This window comes from Pan troglodytes, chromosome 20, assembly GCF_028858775.2.
Source record: "Pan troglodytes isolate AG18354 chromosome 20, NHGRI_mPanTro3-v2.0_pri, whole genome shotgun sequence".
Lineage (NCBI taxonomy): Eukaryota > Metazoa > Chordata > Mammalia > Primates > Hominidae > Pan > Pan troglodytes.
The window spans coordinates 25,364,427-25,375,925 of record NC_072418.2 but is presented as its reverse complement, the minus strand read 5'-3'; the positions used below and the strand labels follow the sequence as shown (position 1 = coordinate 25,375,925).

Here is an 11,499-nt window from a genome sequence, read left to right as displayed (position 1 = left end):
GAGCCCAGGCTAAGCCATGATATCCCCTGTGACCTGCAGGAATACATCCGGATGGCCTGAAGCAAGTGAAGAATCACAAAAGAAGTGAAAATTTCCGGTTCCTGCCTTAACTGATGACATTCCACCATTGTGATTTGTTCCTGCCCCACCTTAACTGAGCCATTAATGTTGTGAAATTCCTTCTCCTGGCTCAGAACCTCCCTCACTGAGCACCTTGTGACCCCCACCCCTGCCTGCAAGAGAAAAACCCCCTTTGACTGTAATTTTCCACTACCCACCCAAATCCTTTAAAACGGCCCCACCCCTATCTCCCTTCGCTGACTCTTTTTTCGGACTCAGCCCGCTTGCACCCAGGTGATTAAAAAGCTTTATTGCTCACACAAAGCCTGTTTGGTGGTCTCTTCATGCGGTTGCGCATGACAGTAACACTTATGCCTAGGGTAATTATGATATGTTCCTGTGCCCATCACCCAGATAATGTGACTCTTCTCTTTTCCTGGGACCTTCCTACAGTGGAGATTGTGACATATTGCTTTGCCCAGTATCTATGTGATGTGATTCTCCTTTCCTACCAGAGACTTGCCACCTGGGGTAGTTGTGACATATAGCTGGGCCCAGCCCCTAGGTTATGTGACTCTTTTGCTTATCCTCAGCTCTACCTACAAGAAGCACTGGGAAATATCTTTGGACCCCACGATTAGGTGATGTGACTCCCCTTCCTGGGCTCTTTCCTCAGGAGGTATTGTGACATATTCCTGGACCAAGTACCTAGGTAATGTAACTCTTTTCTAGTGCTTGGACTTTACCCAAGGAGAGATTGTAATGTATCACTGGACCCAGCACCTAGGTGACGTAACTTTCCTCTTTTGACTGAGTCTTGCATAAATTGTGTATTGTGACAAATAACTGAGTCTAAAACCTAGGTGATGAGACTCTTCTGAATGGACCCTGTCTACAGGGGTATTATGACATATCTTTCTTTATACTGCCTAGGTGATGTGACTTTGTGTGTGTGTGTGTCCCGGCCCTGCCAAAAGTGGAGATCGTAACATATCACTAAACTTAGCACCAAGGTGTTATGACTCTCCTTGTTTGCCTGGGCCCTGCATATATTTGGTAATATGACGTATGGCTGAGACAAACACCTAGGGCGTGAGAGCCTCCCACCTGGGTCCTGGCCACAAGGAGTCTTTTGGCTTATCTCTGCATCCATCAACCAGGAGATGTAACTCTTCTTTTCTGTCTGGGTTCTACAAAAACAAGTGATTGTGACATATTATCAAACCCAGCAACTAGATGATGTGATTTTTCTTCCCTGCTTGAACTCTGGATATGCTGTGTATTGTGACATATGGCTGGGTCCAACATTAAGGTAATGTGACTCTCCTGAATGGTCTCTGCCCACAGGAATATTATGACATATCTTTACATTTAACACCTTGGTTATGTGAATCTTTTTATCTCCCCTCTTGAATTAGAGATTGTGACATATCGCTGAACCTAGCACCTAGGTGATGTGACTTTGTTTTATCGCCTGTGTCCTGCATTTTTTAAGTATTGTGACATGTCCCTGGCCACAACATCTAAAGAACTGGGAGGTACCTGCTTGTACTCTGCCTACGGGGGTGGGGGAGGCATTGTGACATATCTCTGGGCCCATCAACTGCTTCATTTGACTCTCCTCTCCTACCCATGCTTTGTCAATAGGAGAGATTGTGACATATCTCTGGAACCAGAACCTTAGTGATGTGACTCTTCTCTCCTGCTGAAGCCATGCCCACACAAGGGAAAGTGACTTATCACTGGGCCCAGCACACAGGTGATGTAATTCTTCTGCCTGGTTTTTGTACCCAGGAGCCATTGTAATCTATCTCTGGGCCCATCATTTAAATGATGTGACTGTCATTTTCTTCCTGAGCCCTATTCACAGGGAAAATAGTGACACATCTGTGGGGTTCTCATGAAATGATGTGACTCTCCTGCCTGGGCTCGCCTCTCAAGGGAATTGTGACATATTACTGGGCCAGCCACCTAGGTGATGTGGCTCTGACAAAGGAGAAATTGTGATGTACCACTGTTCCACACCTAAGAGATTTGACTCTCCTCTTTTCATGAGCCCTGCATTTATTGTGTATGGTGCCATATGGCTTGGTCCAACGCCTTGGTGATGTGACTCTCTACTTCTTCCTGAGCTATGCCAAAAAAGAAGATTGTGACATATCACTGGATCCAGTACCTAGATGATGTAAATCTTTTCTTTTGCTGAGCCATGCATATTTTTGGTATTGTGACATGTTGCTGGACCCAACACCTACAGGATTGGATCAGAGGCTACTGAATAAGCCCTGCCCATAGGCGGCCTTGTGACATATGTCTGCATCTATCGCCTAAGTGATGTGACTCTTTTTCTGCCTGCAGCCTGCACATAGAGAAGATTGTGACATATCGCTTTGCCCAGTAACCAGGTGATGTGTCTTTTCTGGCAGGTCTTTTCCCACAGGGAGCACTGTGAAACATCACTGGGCTCAGCCACCAGGTTATGTGACTCTTCTGCCTGTGCCCTGCTTCCAGAAAATATTGTGACATCCCTCATACAGCATCCAGGTGATGTGACTCTTCTGCTCATTTTCTACTTACAGGTGAGATTGTGACAAATATCCTGGCCCAACTCATAGGTGCCATGATGATACCTGGAATCAGCCAATAGGGGAGATAGTGTCTCTTGTAGTGTAGATTAGGAAACAAGATCCTGGGCCTTCTCTTTGTATGAATGTCATAATAAATTACCAATCTTTAGTGTGTTCTATAAACTTTTGGGTGCCACAAAGAGTATCTTCACAGGGCTTAGCACACAGGTGAGATTGTTTCTACAATGCACAAACTGCCAACTGTTATGATTGTCACCCTCACACATGGCAACAGCCAACTGTTGAGGTCCTGAGTCTTACAGGTGGATATGGTTCAAAGTTGGAATTGTTACTGTCATATATTAACATCTGGCAACAATTAAGGTGGTGACTCATTAATAAATCCAGTGTGCAGGCAGGTGATGACTCTCCAGTCTAGACCCTGCTGACTAGAGAGTGAGGACTCTCTAATTTGAACCCTGCCAACTATGCTCACACCTGAACTTAGGGTCACAGGTATGACCATGGGTCTATAAAAGCAGAAAGGTCTCAGAGCAGACTGTGACTTTTATGCACACTGCATAAAGCCCTCAGGCGGTGCAGAATGTGTTCCAACAGAGCCCAGCACACAGGTGAGATTGTGCCACTCATATGCACACCCAGTCAACAGTAAAGATTGTCATTCTGTCTCATGAAAACAGCCAATGATTGAGCTTCTGAATCTCAGACTCGAAGGCAGTCAAAAGTTAGAAAATTGACTGTCATACCTGGATCCCATTCACAGGTGGGATGGTGAGTCTCAGATTCAACACAAGTCTGAGGCTGTGACTTCACTAAGGAGAAGCAGGTCACAGGAGGGATTAAGGGTCTCATGGACAGATTATTCTACCACTTAGATTGTGACTCCTTTACTTAGGTCCAACATACATGAGCTACTGAATTTTTTTTTTTTTAGATGGAGCCTGACTCTTTTTCCCCAGGCTGGAGTGCAGTGGCAGATCTTGGCTCACTGCAACCTCCACCTCCTGGATTCAAGCAATTCTCCTGCCTCAGCCTCCTGAGTAGAGTAGCTGGGATTACAGACACCTGGCACCACACCTGGCTAATTTTTGTATTTTTAGTAGAGACGGAGTTTCACCTCGTTGGCCATCTGAGGTCAAAATCTTGACCTCAGGTGATCTGTCTGCCTTGGCCTCCCAAAGTGCTGGGATTACAGGCGTGAGCCACCGTGCCTGGCCGGCTATTGAATCTTACACCTAGAACCTAGACATATATGGGATTGTTAATCACATACCTGGATATTCCTGCAGATATGATTGTGACATAGATTCTGCCCATCACCTGAGTGATTTAACTCTACTCCCTGGGCCCAGCCCACAGCTGAAATTATAAAATTTCACCAAAACCAACAATTAGGTGATGCAGCTGCATACTCCTGCCTTAGCGTTGCCAAAAGGGAACATTGTGACATATTGCTTGGCCTTGCATCCAGGTGATGTGAGTCTCTTCTGCCTTCATGCTGCCCACAGGGGGCACTGTCATATATCACTTGGCACCACATTCAGGTTATGTGAGTCCCCTGCCTGTGCCCTGCCCATATGGGCAATTTTGACATGCTGCTGGGTCCAACACCCAGGTGATGTAACTCTCCTGCCTGGCCCTGCCTACAAGGAATTTTGTGACATATCTATGCACCAATCAAGTTTGTGTTTTGATAATCCTCTTCTACCAATTTCTTTTCAAAAGAAGGATTTTGACAAATAGTTGGGACCAGCACCTAGCTGACATTAATCTTCTTTCAAGGTTCAGTTTGCAGGGGATATTGTGACATGTCGCTGGGCTAACAGACAGGTGATATTCTTCTGCCTTGGCTCTTCCAAAATAAAGCATTTTTACATAGTGCTGTGCCCAGGACCACAGTGACTGAGTCTCCTGCCTAGACTCTGCCTACAGAAAGATTGTAACATATCTCTAGACCCATCAACTATTTGATGTCTCTTCTTTTACCTTGTCTTTTCCCACAAAAGAGATTGTGATATATCTCTGGGCCCAGCACCTAGGTGATGTGACTTCTTCTGCCTGGATCATGCCCATACAAGGGAGAGTAACTTAATACCGGGCCTACTACAGACATGCTGAGATACTTCTGCCTGTTGCTTGCCCACAGGATGCATATGCCATATTTCTGGGCGCATCACCTAGATAATGGGACTCTCTTCTTCTTTCTGGGACCAATACACAGTGGGAATTGTGATGCATCGTTTAGCTCAGCAGCTACATGTTGTGACCCTCTTCTCATGAGAACCCTCCCACTTGGGTAATTGCAACATATAATCTAGCCTAGTTTCTAGGATACCTGACTCTTCTCTTTTTCCTGAGCCTTACACAGAATCGGCTACATCTCTGGGCTTCTCACATAGGTGAGGTTACACTCCTCCCTGATCTCTCCCTTCAGGGAATATTTTGACATATAGCTAGACCCAACACCTGGGTAATAAGACTCTTCTATCTCTTGGGCTCTGTCCAAGAAGAAATTGGGATGTATTGCTAGGCTCAGTACCTAAGTTATGTGACTCTTCTCTCCTGCATGGGCCCTGCATACATTGTGTATTTTGACATATCACAGGCTCCAACACCTAGGAAATTGGTTATTTCTACCTGTGGCCTGCCCACGGGAGGCCTTGTGATATATCTCTGCATCATGACCTAAGAGATATGACCCTTGTTTTTAGCCTCCACTTTGCCCTCAGGGAAAATTGTGACATATCACTGGGCCCAGCAACAAGGTGATGAGTTTGTTTTGCCTGCACCTTGCCCACAGAAAACAGTGGAACATAGCCCTTGGCCTAGCACTAAGGTGATATTTCTTTTATCCCTGGTCCCTGGCCTCAAAAATGACTGTGACATAACCCTTTCCCAGCACTCATGTGATGTGACCATCCTGCTCACTCTCTACTGACAAATGGGATTGTTACATACATCTTGGCCTGGCTGACAGGTGCAATAATAACTCTCATAACAGTCACCAGAAGAGATACTGTCTCTTGTAGCTAAGCTTAGAGAAATGGGTAAGATCCTGAGTCTCCTTTTTGTAGAAAGGTCATAGAGAATTTCCACTCCCTCACATACTGTATAAAGCCCTCAGGTGATACAGAGAGTGTCTTCACAGGGCCCAACACACAGGTGAGATTGTTTATATTGTGTGTACACCCCACCAATTATTAGGATTATTGCATTCATGCAAGGACACGGTTTACTGGTGAGTTCTTGAACTTCATACATGGATGCAGTTTACAGTTGGAATTGTGACTGTCATATGTAAACATCCAACCACAATTGAGATGGCGACTCATTTCTAAAGCCATCTCATAGGCAGTTGAGGAATCTCCTATCTGGACCAAGTCAATTAAAGAGATGTTGAGTCTCATACATGAGCGTAGGGCCACGGGTGACAATCATGGGTTCATACTAGCATGGAGGTCTCAGAGCAAATTCTAACTCTCATGCATAGCATATACAGCCCTTGAATGGTAGAGAAAGTGTCCTTACAGCACCCAGCACACAGGTAATATTGTGACACTCTTATGCACAGGTAGCCAATAGCAAATATTGTCATCCTTTCACATGAGCACAGCCCACTGTTGAGGCTCTGAATCTCCCAACCAGAGGCAATGGGAAGTTGAATAATTAACTCTTATATGTGGATCTGATCCATAGGTGGGTTGGTTACTCTCAGACCAAGATTCCCCACAGCTGTGAGGCTGTGGCTTCAATAAGGGGACACAGTCTTCAGAAGGGATTGGGTCTTTTGTGTACAAATTCAGTCCATTGTTGAAACTGTGACTCAGGTACTTAAACCAAACCTACAGAAGGTGTTGACTCTCATACCTGAAACTGGGACATGTGTGGGATTGTTAATTTCATTTCAGGACCTTCCTGCTGGTGTGATTCTGATGTATGCTTCTGCCCAGAATCTGAGCGATCTGACTTCCCAGCCTCGGTCCAGCCCCCAGTAGGGATTATGACATATCACTTGGCCAAGCACTTAGCTGATGTGACCTATTCTCCTGCCTTGGCTCTGCCCATAGAGGACACTGTGATGCACTGTCAGGCCCTGCACCCAGGTTATGTGATTTCTGCCTGTGCCCTGACCACACTGGCTATTTTGACATATTGCACTGTCCAACACTCAAGTGATGTTACACTTCTTCCTGTGCCCTTCCTGCAGTGGACATTATGAAATATCTCTGTGCCCATCATCCATGTATGTTGACTCTCTTCTGCATGCATTCTGCTCACAGGGGGATTGGGACATATCTGGGCTCAGCAGTCTGCTGATGTGATGCTTCTCTCTCTCTTTTTTTTTTTTTTTTTGAGATGGAGTCTTGCTCCATCACCCAGGCTGGAGTGCAGTGGCACGATCTTGGCTCACTGCAATATCTGCCTCCTGGGTTCAAGCAATTCTTCTGTCTCAGCCTCCTGAGCAGCTGGGACTACAGGCACCTGCCATCACACTTGGTGTATTTTGTATTTTTAGTAGAGACGGGGCTTCACCTTATTGGTCAGGCTGGTCTCAAACTCCTGATCTCAGGTGATCCACCCTCCTCAGCCCTGCAAACTGCTGAGATTACAGGCATGAGCCACCGCGCCCGGCCAATGCTTCTCTTTTTCCTATGTTCTGCTCACACAAAAGATAGTGGCCCAGCACAAAAGTGATGTGAGCCTCTTGCCTGGCCCTTGCTCACAGCGGGCATTGTGAAATATCTCTGGGTCCATCAACTATTTGATGTGAGTCTCCTCTGTTACCTGGGCTTTGCCTATGGAAGACATTGTGACATATCACTGGGCCCAGAACCCAGGTGGTTTGATTTGCCTCTTCTGACTGGGCCATGCCAACAGATAAATAAAAAAAAAAACTTATCACAGGGTCCAGCACACAGGTGCTGTGGCTCTTCTGCCTGACCCCTGCCCACAGGTGTAATTGCTACATATCTTTGGTCCCAACATGTAGAAGGTGTGACTCTTTACTTTATTCTGGGACTTGTACACAGTGGGGATTACGACATATCACTAGGCCTAGCATTTATGTGATGTGACTCTCCTCTCATGCCTAGGCCCTGCCCACTGGGATGATTATGACATTTATCTGAGTGCAGCCTCCAGGTTATATGACTCTCCTCTTTTCCATGATCCCTACTCATAACATGCATTGTGACCTATGTCAGGTTTTCTCACCTAGGTTATGTGACTTTCTTGTCTTTGCCCTTCCATCAGGGGGCATTGTGATATATTGCTAGGCCCATTATCTGGGTGATGTGACTCTCCTCACCTGCCTGTGCACCACCAAAAGGGGACATTGTGACAAATCTCTGAACCAATTTTCTACATAATGTGCCTCTTCTCTGTTGCAGGAGACATGCCCAAAAAAGGGATTGTGGCATATCTCTGAGCCCAGCACCCAAATGTTGTGACTCTCCTGCCTGAGCTGTGCCTAGAGAAAATATTATAATATGTCACTGGACCCTGCATGCAAGTGATCCAATTCTCCAGTCTGGGCCTTGCCCATAGAGGAGATTGAGACATATTCCAGGTGAAGAATTCAGGTGATGTTACTCTCATTTTTTAACCTTTCCCACAGATAAGATTGTGAAATATGACGTGGTCCAGGACACAGATGAGATTTTTATTCTTGTATGCAATCCCAGACAACAGTTACTATTGTCACTATAACACATGGACAAAGACTGCTGTTGAGGTCCTGAGTCTCATGAGTGAATGCAGTCAACAGCTGGAATTGTGACTGTCATATGTATATCTTGACATAAGTGGGATGGTGACTCATTTCTGGATTCAGCTCACAGAAATGGTGATGACTCTCAAACATGGGCCCAGCCAATAAGAGAGATGTTGACTCTGGTAGCTAGGCTTAGGGGTCTAGGTTTTTTACTTGTAGGAAGGTAACAGAAGATTATGACACTCACACATATTGTATAAAGCTTTTGGGCAATACAGAGTGTCATTACAAGACTGAGCACACAGGTGAGATTGTGACTTTCCTATACACACCTAGCCAACAGTTTGAATTGCCACCCTCACATGTAGACTGAGTTTACTGATGAGGTCCTGAACCTCACACATGAACCTATTCCACCGGTTGGATGGTGGCAAATTTCTGAACCCAACTCACTTGCACAATAAACCCAGCCAATAAAAGATATGTTGATGCTTATACTTAGGCTTAGGGCAACAGGTAAGGTTTTGGGTTTTCTACTTGTATAAATGTCACAGAGGATTACTACACTCACTGATATTGTATAATGCCCTCAGGTTGTACAAAAAGTGTCATTACATAACTCAGCAAAATTTGAGATTGTCACTCTCAAATGCACACCCAGCAAACAGTAAGAATTGTCCCCCACATACATGGACAGAACCCACTTGTGAAGTCCTGAAACTCACTTACAGATGCAGTCCACAGTTGGAATTTTTAATGTCATGTGTGGATCCAACCACAGGTGGGAGGGTGACTCATAAAACCCAACTGAGGCACAGCAATGACTTTCATACCTGGACCCAGACAATAGGAGAGATGTTGACTCTCATACCTAAGCTTAGGGCAATAGGCAAGATCATGAATTTATACCAGTACTAATGTCTCACAGCGGATGGTGACTCTCACCCAAACAATGTAAAGCCCTCGGGTGGTACAGAGAGTGTCATAAGAGGACCCAGAACAAGCGGAGATTTTAATTCTCATATGCACTTCCAGCGCCTAGTAAAAATTGTCACCCTCCTGCATGGATACAGAAAACTGTTGAGCTTCTGAATCTCACACCTGGACACAGTCGAAAGTTGGGATTGTAATTGTTTTACGTGGATTTTGTCTACAGGTGGATGGTGACTCTAAGACCAGGATTCAACACACTTAGAAGGCTTTGACTCTGATACCAGTCACAGAAGGCTCTGTGAGTCTTCTATTTTCTCTAGGTCATGCAAATGGAGGCGGATTTTGACATATCATAAAGCCAACATAATACACAGTCTACAGGTGGAATTGGGACTCTCATGCATGGATCCAGTTCATCATTGATACTGTGACTCATGTACTTGGATGCAACTCACAGGAGGTGTTGACGCTTTTACCTGAAGCTGGGACATGTGTGGAATTGTGAATCTTAGCCCTAGATCTTCCCACAGGTATGATTGTGACATATACTTTTGCCTAGCACCTGAGTGATTTTACTTCCCTGCCTGGGCCCAGCTCTCAGAAAAGATTGTGATGTGACTCTCTTGCTTAAGCCCTACCCACAGAGGCTATTGTGAAATTTCACTGGGCCCAGCACTTAGGTCATGTGACTCTTATTTTCAGCCTGGGCCCTGTCCACAAAGTCTTTGTGAGATATCACTGAGCCCAGCATCTCCATGATGTGACTGTACTGCCTGGGCCCTGCCCACAGTAGCTATTGTGAAATACTTCTGAACTCATTACCTAGGTGATGTAACACTCCTCCTTTGCCTGCATTCTGCTACCCCCCAAAAATGAACTGTGACATACCACAGGCCCAAGCACTTAGGTGATATAACTCTCCTCTTCTGCCTGGGCTCTGGCCTCAGGGGAGATTGAAACATTGTACTGAGCCCAGATTGCAGGTGATGTGACCCTCTATCTTAGGCTCTGCCCACAGGAGGTATCATGATAGATCTCTATGGTCATAATTTAGGTGCTGTGACTCTTCTATTTTCTCTAGGTCATGCAAATGGAGGGGGATTGTTACATATCATAGGGCCAACACAAAACTAATGTAAAACTCCTGCCTGAGCCATGCCCATAGAAGGCATTGTGACATATCACCAGTCACAGCACTCAGGTGATGTAACTCTCTTTCCTGAGCCCCGCCTGCAAGGCATATTTTAACATATCTTTAGCCTAGAATTTAAAATATGTGACTCTCTTGTTTCTTTTCCACAGGTGGGATTTTGACATATAACTGCACCCAGCACACGGGTGAAGCATCTTGTATGCTCATCCTGCCAAAAGTTATGAGTGTCACCCTCACACATGGACAGAGACCTCTGGTTAGGTCTTGAATCTTGTACATGGACACAGTCCACAGTTGGAATGTCATATGTAGATCCAGCCAAAGGTGTGATGTTGACCTATTTATAAAGTTAGCTCACAGGCACATTGATAACTCTCATACCTGGATCCAGCCAAAAGTGTGATGTTGACCTATTTATAAAGTTAGCTCACAGGCACATTGATAACTCTCATACCTGGATCCAGCCAATAAAAGATATGTTGACTATTATAGCTAGGCTTGAGGAAACTGGTAGGGTCCTTGGTCTCCTACCTGTATGAGACTCACAGAAGATTATTACAGTTAATGGAAATTACGTGAAGCCCTCTGGCAGTACAAAGTTTTATCACAGGCCCAGCACACAGGTGAGATTGACCCTTTAATACACAAACAAAGCTAACAGTATTGTCACCTTCACATATAAACAGAGCCCACTGGTAAGGTTCTAAATCTCACACATCAAAAAAATTCACCATTGGAATTGTGACTGTGATATGTGAGTCTGCCCATAGGTGGAATGCTGACTCATTTCTGGATTCAGCTTAGAAAAATGGTGATGACTGTTTCACCTGGACTCAGCCAAATGGAGGGATGTTGGTTGACTCTTTTAACTAGTTGTGATGGTTAATACTGAGTGTCAATTTGATTGGATTGAAGGATACGATGTATCAATCTTGGGTGTGTCTGTGAGGGTGTTGCCAAAGGAGATTAACAACTGAGTCAGTGGGCTGGAAAAGGCAGACCCACCCTTAATCTGGATGGGCACAATCTAATCAGCTGCCAGCATGGCTAGA

The 11,499-nt window shown here is 45.2% G+C and overlaps 1 long non-coding RNA gene across 4 annotated transcripts; it reads left to right on the top strand.

Annotated features, from left to right (window-relative positions):
• The first annotated feature begins 1,711 nt into the window (after positions 1-1,711).
• LOC104003309 (uncharacterized) lies at positions 1,712-10,930 on the top strand. 4 transcript variants are annotated; one of them, XR_002940674.1, is made up of 4 exons: positions 1,712-2,639; positions 8,039-8,230; positions 9,518-9,824; positions 10,597-10,930. It is a non-coding gene; the product is annotated as an uncharacterized LOC104003309 (long non-coding RNA). The 4 variants fall into 4 exon arrangements; XR_002940675.1 differs by lacking the exon at positions 10,597-10,930 and adding an exon at positions 10,376-10,583; XR_001711689.2 differs by lacking the exon at positions 10,597-10,930 and having other exon boundaries at positions 1,712-1,819; positions 2,487-2,639; positions 9,518-10,363.
• Positions 10,931-11,499: the final 569 nt, after the last annotated feature.